The sequence below is a fragment of the Lepus europaeus genome, unplaced genomic scaffold, assembly GCF_033115175.1.
Source record: "Lepus europaeus isolate LE1 unplaced genomic scaffold, mLepTim1.pri SCAFFOLD_196, whole genome shotgun sequence".
Taxonomy (NCBI): Eukaryota; Metazoa; Chordata; class Mammalia; order Lagomorpha; family Leporidae; genus Lepus; species Lepus europaeus.
Window position 1 is genome coordinate 258,186 of NW_026909089.1, and position 9,987 is coordinate 268,172.

Genomic DNA, 9,987 nt, shown 5'->3' on the forward strand with positions numbered 1-9,987 from the left:
GCATGAAATCTCTGTACAGGGTCTTCTGAGCAGGGTTCATTTTATGCCATTCTTCCTGACTGAAGTCCACACTCACATCCTCAAATGACACCAATCCCTGTGACAACAAATTTATTTCAAACATTTAGAATTAGAAATCTTTGAAAAATCACTACTTTTCCTATGTACTCTTTTTTTTTTTTGACAGGCAGAGTTAGACAGTGAGAGAGAGAGAGAGGGAGGGAGAAAGGTCTTCCTTTACCGTTGGTTCACCCTCCAATGGCTGCTGAGGCCAGCGCATCTCGCTTATCCGAAGCCAGGAGCCAGGTGCTTCTCCTGGTCTCCCATGCGGGTGCAGGGTCCAAGGACTTGGGCCATCCTCCAAGGCCTTCCCGGGCCATAGCAGAGAGCTGGCCTGGAAGAGGGGCAACCGGGATAGAATCCGGCGCCCCAACCGGGACTAGAACCTGGTGTGCCAGTGCCGCAAGGTGGAGGATTAGCCTGTTAAGCCATGGTGCCGGCCTAGTTCTGCTTCTAATCCAGCTCCCTACTAATGTGCCTGGAAAAGCACTAGATGATGGCCCACATACTTGGTTGGACTCTTGCCACCGACACGGGAGACTCAATCTGAGGCTCCTGGCTTCAGCCTGGCCTATCCCTGGCTGTAGCGGCCATTTGAGAGAGTGAACCAGTGAACGGAAGATCTCTTTCTCTCTTTGTCTCTCCCTTTCTCTTTGTCACCCTGCCTTTTAAGTAAATAAAATGTTTTAAAGTAGGATGACATTTTACATTTTTTTAAAAAAAAGTTTTAGTGAGACAGAACTGTTCATGTGGCAACATTAAGATTCTCTGGAAAATAAGGCAGAATTGCCAGGAAACATTATTTCAGAATGCAGAAGGAAGCTCTAGGATGAGGACAGAATTTGAGAATCATTGCCCATCTGGGTGGAAATTGAAGTTATTAGAGACAGAAACTTCCTTGAACACAAGGGGATTGAGAAAAGAAAAGTAGCAAAACACCATTCAAGGAATCATGAATATTAAAGATGCTGGAAGAAAAAACTACAAGCCACAAATTAAAGAAAAATTCTATGAAAACTAGTAGACTTGGAAACTGATAAAAGGAAAAGATTCCAGATGACTTCAGGGGTGGATGTTGTGGTCCATCAGGTTAAGCCGCTACTTAGGATGCCTACACTCCATACTAGAGTTCAGGTTTGAGTGCTGGGTATTCTGCTTCTGATCCAGCTTCCTGCTAATGCACCTAGAAGAGAGAAGACAATGGCTCAAGCACTTGGGTCCCTGCCATCCATGTGGGCAACCAGGATGGAGTTCCTGGCTCCTGGCTGTTGCAACCATTTGAGGAATGAACCAGTGGATGGAAGATTCTGTCTTTCATAAAGAGATAAATAGCCTCTTTTTCAATTTTTAATTTATCAGAACCCAGCAAGAGATGATTTCCATCAACTTAACACTAAATTAGGGCAAAAAATACATCAAGAAAACCTGAAAGCTTAAGGCAGAAGTAAAACATAAAAACAGTATGTCTAAAACAGATTGTAGAATGTTGATTCACATAGGGTAGTTGTTGTCGCATAGGAGATTAAGCAATCCTCTGTGACACTGGCATCCCATATGGGTGCCAGTAAGTGTCCCAGCTGCTCTACTTCTGATCCAGGCCCCTGACACCCATATGGGAGACCTAGAAGAAGCTCTTGGCTTTGGCCTGGCCCAGCCCCAGTGGTTGTGGCCAAATGGGGAGTGAACAGATGGAAGATCTTTCTCTGCCTCCTCCATCTCTAACTCTGCTTTTCAAATAAACAAATATTTTTTTAAAAGATTCACATAGTTAATACGGTCAAAAATATTATCAATTAGTCTGGGATTTCTCCAGTTATGAAATGTCTAGGCTGCTGGTGCTGGTGTTGTAGTGTAGTAAAGCTGCCACCTGTGACACCAGCACCCACATGGCCACCAATTCAACCCCCTGGCAGCAGCTCTAGCTCCAATCTAACTCCTTGCTAATGGTCTGTGAAATGCAACATAAGATGGCTCACGTACTTGGGCCCTTGTCAGCCAAATGGTAGTGCAGGATGAAGCTCCTGGCTCCTAGCTTTAGCCTGGCTCAGCCTTGCTCTGGCCATTGTGGCCATTTGGGGAGTGAACCAGTAAATGGAAGACCTCTCTCTCTCTCTGTCTCTTCCATTCTCTCTGTAACTCTGCCTTTCAAATAAATAAATAAAACTTAAAAAAAATTCTTAGTTGTTAATTGAAGAAATTTTGCTATGTAATAGCTACCATACAACCAAATGGTTTTTATGACAAAGCAACTAAGGTAATTTCATGATTTTCTTTTGTACAGATTTTACAAAATTAAATAGAAAGAAGTACAACTAGGAGTATTTTTAGATTCATCTCCTCACACTAAGGCCCAAAAGATGTATGTCACTTCCCTTTAATTACATTTAAAAAATTCTGTGAACCATAATACTTCTTAAATATGGCCTGATTCTAATTACGATAAAGTCATGGATTGTTTGACAATGTGGGAAAAACAGTAGATTATTGCATCTTTTCATGGTCATTAATTAATTTGAAGCTGAAGTTTAAGAATTGGAGCACCTCAGCAAGTGAATGACCTATCTCTTAGCCACTGTTAGTCTGAATTTTGACTGAAATATTAGTACTAGGGGGAAATGCATTTCATGTTGTTTGTGTGCAATTAACAGTCATCCTTCTGAAAAACAGGGTTGACAATCTTAAATTTCTATTTATGATTAAAACTTTTTGTTTTAGGAGGTGGGATAAGATTTTTAAAATGATATAAATCAGAGAACAGGGATTAGCTAGCTTATACATTTTATTAAATAGAGTTAAATAAAAGGCAAATACATTTAAATAATTTTGTAAGTCTAACAAATATGAGCTTTATGTGTTCTTAACTAACATATTAATGACAATGATTCGTTTTTGTTATAAATTTTAAGCTACTTTAATAAAATAGTAGGGGACCTCACTGTACTTACATTTATTTGTGCATTTATAAAAACATGCTAAAATTCTTTATGTAGTACTTCTGAAAAAGTCTAGTCATAAAAGATCACTAAAATGATCAGAAAAGCTTTGAAATCCTGATTGCAGATTCATTTCAAAGTAGATTTAGCCCCTTTCAGGATCTGGCATTTCAATCACAAATATCTTCACCAGTCTGAACTATGAAAATATAAAAAAATTAGCTAGTGATGGCCATAGTGAAGCAGTACTGGTGTTACTTGAGGAAAAAATAAAAACTGAAAATACATATGAATCCTGCATTCCACAAGTTCAAGAACCAAGTAAGATATAAGATATAACTCATAAATACTGTCATGTCTTAGCAGGCCCCAACTGAAAACTTATTTGCCAAAACACATTAGCACTCATGTAAAATAACAGGAGTAGGGAGGGAATTTTGTACACATGTTGTCCAGTGTTTATTTTCCATTTCCCCTTTTTTATGTAATTATTATAGGTATAACTCCTTGAAGATCATGAAATAAGGGATAGATATATTCAACATCTGTTGGGCTAACAATACATTACTACATAAAAAGTTTCCAACTGAGTAACTGTTCTCACTCTAATTAAACTATGTGAAACATAAAATGTACAACAATTTTTCCTTGCTTGTCTACTAGTGGAAAGAATTATTGGGCTCAATAAAATGTGAAAAACACAGTAGTTTGCTTTAAATGCAAAGATTAACTGTTTTGGCTCAACCGTAACATAACAAATAAAGTGTCTACTTAGAGAATATAATAGGAAAAGGTTCACATATATACATGGATATATTGATTCATTAAAATATTCCTTAAATCTATCTCAATGTATCTTTACAACCCATAGAACTGATCTTTATTTAAAAAAAGTAAAAATGATGGAGTAGAAATTTCATTTTACAGTACTTTATGTTTTTTTAAGTTTTTCCTTAGGATTTAAAGGACATCATTGAAATGCTGCTTTTCACAGTTTGCAAAGTCCACCTGAAGCTCTCATTCTTCATCGTTTTGCTTCAATTTATGGAAGACACCAAATTTATCCTTGGAAGTCTGTTTAGTACAGCTGTTAGAATTCTGGGTTCACTCTCCAAGTTTGGGCCTCTAGTTAAATGCTGAAGAATGTTAGAAGGGTTCTGTTTTGAGTACCAAGGTTTGCACTGTGGTTCACCTGTGCATCTTCAGCCAAATTTGTGGACAGAGGTTGTCTACTTGGAAGATGGGAAATTGTTTGATGAGTTCCATGTTCAGAAACTGAAATAGAAGTCCTCTTTAAAGCAGTGGGAAGATCATCACTAGGTCATTCTCTTCTATTCCAGCCATCCCACATCACCACCTCTTTGATTTGTTCTTTCCCATATGTAGTATAACTTGGGGGTTCTTCATTCTCAGCTACTTTTGGAATATTTTTAGCTACTACATGATCATTCACACCTGATTATTCTCCATCATTTGCTTGAACTTTGTGAGTCTCTTGATTTTGTTGAAAAAATTGGTCTGCTAATTTTTCTTCATATCATGCTCTTAATTCCTTGACCTGCTGTCCACACTGAAAAGTATCATATGCTAACCACTGCACAAGGAAAGTACTTTTCTGTCTGTAGTGCTGAAGCTGATCTTCTTGTGGAAGAAACTCCTGATTAAGCTCAACAAGTTACCCCTTTAAATGATGTAGGTCTGCTACCTGATATGAAATGCTGTTCTGTAGTTTAACCTTGTCATCTTCGCATCTCTTCCCCAGACCCTCCCAGCCAGTAGGTTGCTGGTGAGGTGACCATAATTTGGCCCCTCTGGTACATCTGTTTCTTATGCCTGCCCACCAAGAGCAAGAGATATTCAGATATACTTCTTCAGATGCCTGCGGGCCATCTCTGTGCACTGAACCTGGCCCTGCGGCTCCGTCTCCTTCTCTGGAAGCAAGATGTGTCAGGAAGAAGTGCTCTAGTAGTAAAGGCCAGGAAAACAATCACTACCAGAAGCACCAGCAGCATAAAGGAGGGCAGACAGCCAGCCCTTGGGTTGGCCTCAAAACCCAGCATGGGGTCAAACTGGGCTGTACCCTAAGGCTTCACAGCAATTTGCAAGCAGAAGCTCAGGTCTCTGAGAAAATTCTCTGTCCCACATATCAGTGAAAAATTTACAATAATTATAGAATCAACTTTTTCAGAACACATGAAGCTAACTAAAGGCCTGTACAATCTATGGAACATATATACACCAGAAAAATAGCTACTCAAAATGGTCAAAGTGCCTCAATGGCATTTTAACTTGTCCTATACCCATCCCTCTCTCTCCAACTGCATGGTAGCTTTGAAAAACCACACTGTGAAATAAGTCAACTGGGTTATGGTTCTGTCAAAGCTTTAGCCCCAGAACACTGTCATTATCTGATGTGGATGATGGTTTTTTGGAGGACTTTACCTATAAGATTATTTGAACTAATCAGAGCTCACTTGGTATGAAGAGGCCCATTCCTTAGAGGCATTTGTTCAAAACATTTAAAGGTAATTGTTTAACTGAGCAACCAGCAACCTGAGGTGGTGGATAACAAAAAACAGCTCATCAAAAACTAAAAGGGGCCGGTGCCGTGGCTTAACAGGCTAATCCTCCGCCTTGCAGCGCCGGCACACAGGGTTCTAGTCCCAGTTGGGGCACTGGATTCTATCCCAGTTGCCCCTCTTCCAGGCCAGTTCTCTGCTATGGCCCGGGAAGGCAGTGGAGGATGGCCCAAGTCCTTGGGCCCTGCACCCGCATGAGAGACCAGGAAAAGCACCTGGCTCCTGGCTTCGGATCAGCACGATGCACCGGCTGCAGCAGCCATTGGAGGGTGAACCAACGGTGAAAAGGAAGACCTGTCTCTCTGTCTCTCTATCCACTCTGCCTGTCCAAAAAAAAAAAAAAACTAAAAGGAAAATCTGAGGAGTGAGATATTCATAAAGGTTCTGAATAGTTCTGATACACTCCTGAGACTGTAGATGGCCACCTAAATGAACAGCACTGAACATAACGCCCAGAGCTGTCAGCTTGCTCAGGAAAGATGTGAGAAAGCTTGAAGCTGTCACCTCTGGGTGACCTCAAGGTTTGAAGTAAGCAGGAAATCAAGGCCAGCAAAGTAGTAAATTGCCTGGATGACTGCTGAAGGAATGCCCAACTTGCAGAAAGCCCCCTAGCATAGACTAGGAAACTTACTGGTTCAAGCATTTCAGGAAATTTCTATAGAGACTTCAGCTACTAAAAATAACAAGAAATATAGGTTCTACAGAGTTAGTTTTAAAAATTATTCAACAACAACCTTTCTGTTCAATGAGGATACTGTTACAGTTGGAAAAGGGAAATAAAGTCAGGCATTGTGGCACAACAGGTTACATCACAACCTGCGATGCCAGCATCCCATATAAGAGTAACAGTTTGAGTCCTGGTTGCTTCATTTTCAATCCAGCTCCCTGCTAATACAGCTGGGAAAGAGGATAGCCTAAGCACTTGGGCCCCTGCCACCCACATGGGAGACCTGGATAGAATTCTTGGCTCCTGGCCTTGATCTAGCCCACCTGGGCATTGCAGCCATTTGGAGAGTGAACCAGCAGAAGGAAGATCTCTTCTCTCTGTCTCTCCTTCTCTCTGTCTTGCTGTCTTTCAAATAAATAAAATAAATCTAAGAAAATTAAAAAGAATAAATAAGTTCTGATATTCTGTTGCACAGTATGGTGACTATAGCCACATGATTTTATTTAAAATATCTAGTTTGCAACAAAAATTATTTTAAAAGTAAATAAGTAATTATAACCTACATGCAGGAAAAGAAAGGGTAATCAATAGACACTGCTTCTGAAGAAGCAGACAATAGACTTAACTATACAAGGACTTTAATTCAGCTCTTTTATATTGCTCAAAGACTTAGAGGAAATGATATGTCAGGGCTAAAGCACAGTATGAGATCAGTATTTCATTCAATAAAAGGTATCAATTAGCAGACAGAAATTATAAAAAGGAACTAAACAGAAAATTTAGAGTTGAAAAGGATAATAACTGAAACAAAAAAATCTCATACAACAAAAAAATCTGTCAACAGGTTTGAGTACTAAAAGGATGAATAACTAGATAAAACAGTCAGTGAGATTATGCAGCCTGAGAAACAGATTGGGAAAAAAAGGTCAAAAAAAAGAGCTGTGTATAGCATAATGAGCACATCGGAGAGGGAGTGAGAAAAGGTCTGGCAGTGGGCAAATAATGGTTAAGAATTGATCACACTGATAGGTCTAAGAGTCAAAGGAATCACACAAACATGACTAGTGTCTGCTAATACTAACTGATAGAATTAAAAAGGGAGAGAATGATCCAACATGGGAAGCGAGATACACAGCAGACTCATAGAGTGGCAGATGTCCTAAACAGCACTCTGGCCTCAGAATCAGCCCTTAAGGCATTTGGATCTGGCTGAAGAGCCCATGAGAGTATTTTAGGCATGGAAAGTCAAGAAACTCTGGCAAAAAAAAGAAAGAGGACATAAATGAAAGATCTCTGTGAGTGAGATCCCAATAGAAAGAATGGGGCCATGAAAGAAGGAGGTACCTTTCTCTGAAGGGAGGAGAGAACTTCCACTTTGACTGTGACCTTGTCTGAATATGATCGAAGTCGGTGAACCCTAAAGGCTTCCATAGCTTTGGCAACTCATGACTAGAGCCTAGGGAGATTACAGACGCCATAAACAAGAGTGTCAAATTGTTAAGTCAACAACAGGAGTCACTGTGTACTTACTCCTCATGTGGGATCTCTGTCCTTAATTATTTGTCCAATGTGAATTAATGCTATAACTAGTACTGAAATAGTATTTTACACTTTATGTTCTGTGTGGGTGCAAACTGATGAAATCTTTACTTAATATATACTAAATCGATCTTCTGTATATAAAGATAATTGAAAATGAATCTTGATGTAAATGGAATGGGAGAGGGAGCGGGAGATGGAAGGGGTACAAGTGGGAGGGAAGTTATGGGGAGGGGGGAAAGCCATTGTAATCCATAAACTGTACTTTGGAAATTTATATGTACTAAATAAAAGTTTTAAAAAAATCTTTAGATTAAAAAAAAGAAGTTCCTAAATTTGATGAACATGATTATATACTCACAAAGCTCAATAAATCTCTAGTGGGATAATCTTGGAGTTAAGATAACTACAATTAGGCACATGATAAAGTGTTAAAAAGTCAAAGGCAAACAGATACTCTTAAAAGCAGCAAGAGAGAAATGACATCATATTTTTAAAAAATGGTTTCTAACTGTTTGCTAAGTATTCATGTCATATTGCTATTTTCAGGAAGCGATCTAGGACTTGCTCCCTCATTTCTCTATTCTAAGCCCAACTTGTTCTTTCATTTCTCTATTCTCTTTAAGGTAGGAAACTAATTCTATTATGCAGGAATCTGTAAGAAGCCCAATTTAATCTTTAGACCTTATAAAAGAGATGGCTAACATTTTTCTGTAATAGCATAGCCAAAATATGAACGTAACTAATAATCTCATAGCTAGATTCACTTCGCCATCAGTGAAGTATACAGTAAGTAGAAAAAACCTCCCTTTCAGACCAAAGGGAAAGAAAATTTTAAAGTGAGAATATAATTTTCCTCATGGGCATTGTCTGCCTTAGAAAAACTACTACAGAACATGCCTGTGACTATAGACTTGTAGTTCAGGCCACAGAAGATTAGAGATGGGACACGGGCACTCCCTTGACTTGCATCCTCTGGTCTGTTTTAACAGAAACCAGGAGGAAAAGAAAGCTAGGCATCAGAAGCAATGGGTGGCAGGCCTATTAATGGCTGTTCTGTACAGTGATCTGCCTTCAAGGAGATCCAACAGGCCAGTCCACTGCAGTGCTTTCAATGTGGTAAGCCTGGGCTTCAGCAGAAGTCAGCTTGTGAAGAGCGCTGGCAGCTCTGCCAAGAGTTGGATCACTGGAAATGGACCTGCCCTGGAGTCGAAGGATGCCCAGGTCAGAGCCACAGATCTTATTGGCTCTAAGCTGAAAAGCCCTTCACTCAGCCCAACTTCCAAAGTGACCACTGCAGCTGAGGGTATGGTCAAGTAGGGTAAGCAACATTGCAGGCAGAACTGTAAATTTCTTGCTAGAGATGCCACCTGCCTTTACCTGGCCAGCTCTCCTCCTAGCCCAGCCAAGTAATGAAAGTCAACAGAGTGCCTTCCCCTAGGAGGTTCACACCTCCCTTACGATATACCCCATGTGAAGAGATAGATAGGCCTGGGCCTCTTAACTTACAAGGCCTAAAGCCCACCAGATTATTATCAAGCCCCTTCTATCAGGTTCTATTTGCCTCTCAATCAGAAAACTTAATTGTAGCTTAGACAGCACCTTTCTTAGCTCCTCTAATAATGACTCTGTCCTTTGTTCTAGACCCTGTCTAGCACACTTGGGCCTCATTCCTTCGTAATCATAACCTCAACTCTACCACCAATGGCTCTACTCCCACCCTGTGTGTACTGATGGTCCTCTTCCCCACTTAATGCTGTATAATTGTTCAAACCTGGTAAATGCCACTCTTAGGATCATTGGTTACTATCCTCACCCTGTCTTTTATGACCTTGTCTAAATATGATCAGAGTCAGCAAACTTGGAAGGCTTCCATAGCCTTGGCAACTCATGACGACAGCCTAGGGTGCTTACTGGTGCCATAAACTAGAGTGTCAATTTGTTGGGTCAACAACAAGAGCCACTGTGCACTTGCTCCTCATGTGGGATTTCTGTCCTTAATGTGCTGTACATTGTGATTTAATGCTATAACTAGTACTCAAACATTATGTTTCACTTTGTGTTTCTATGTGGGTGCAAACTGTTGAAATCTTTATACTAAATCGATCTTCTGTATATAAAGAGAATTGAAAATGAATCTTGATGTGAATGGAAGGGGAGAAGGAGAGGGAGAGGGGAGGGTTGTGGGTGGGAGGGAAGTTATGGGAGG

The 9,987-nt window shown here is 40.1% G+C and overlaps 1 pseudogene; it reads right to left on the bottom strand.

The window, feature by feature from the left end:
• Positions 1-3,953: 3,953 nt before the first annotated feature.
• LOC133754556 (protein GOLM2-like) lies at positions 3,954-5,053 on the bottom strand (annotated as a pseudogene).
• Between the last annotated feature and the right edge of the window lie 4,934 nt (positions 5,054-9,987).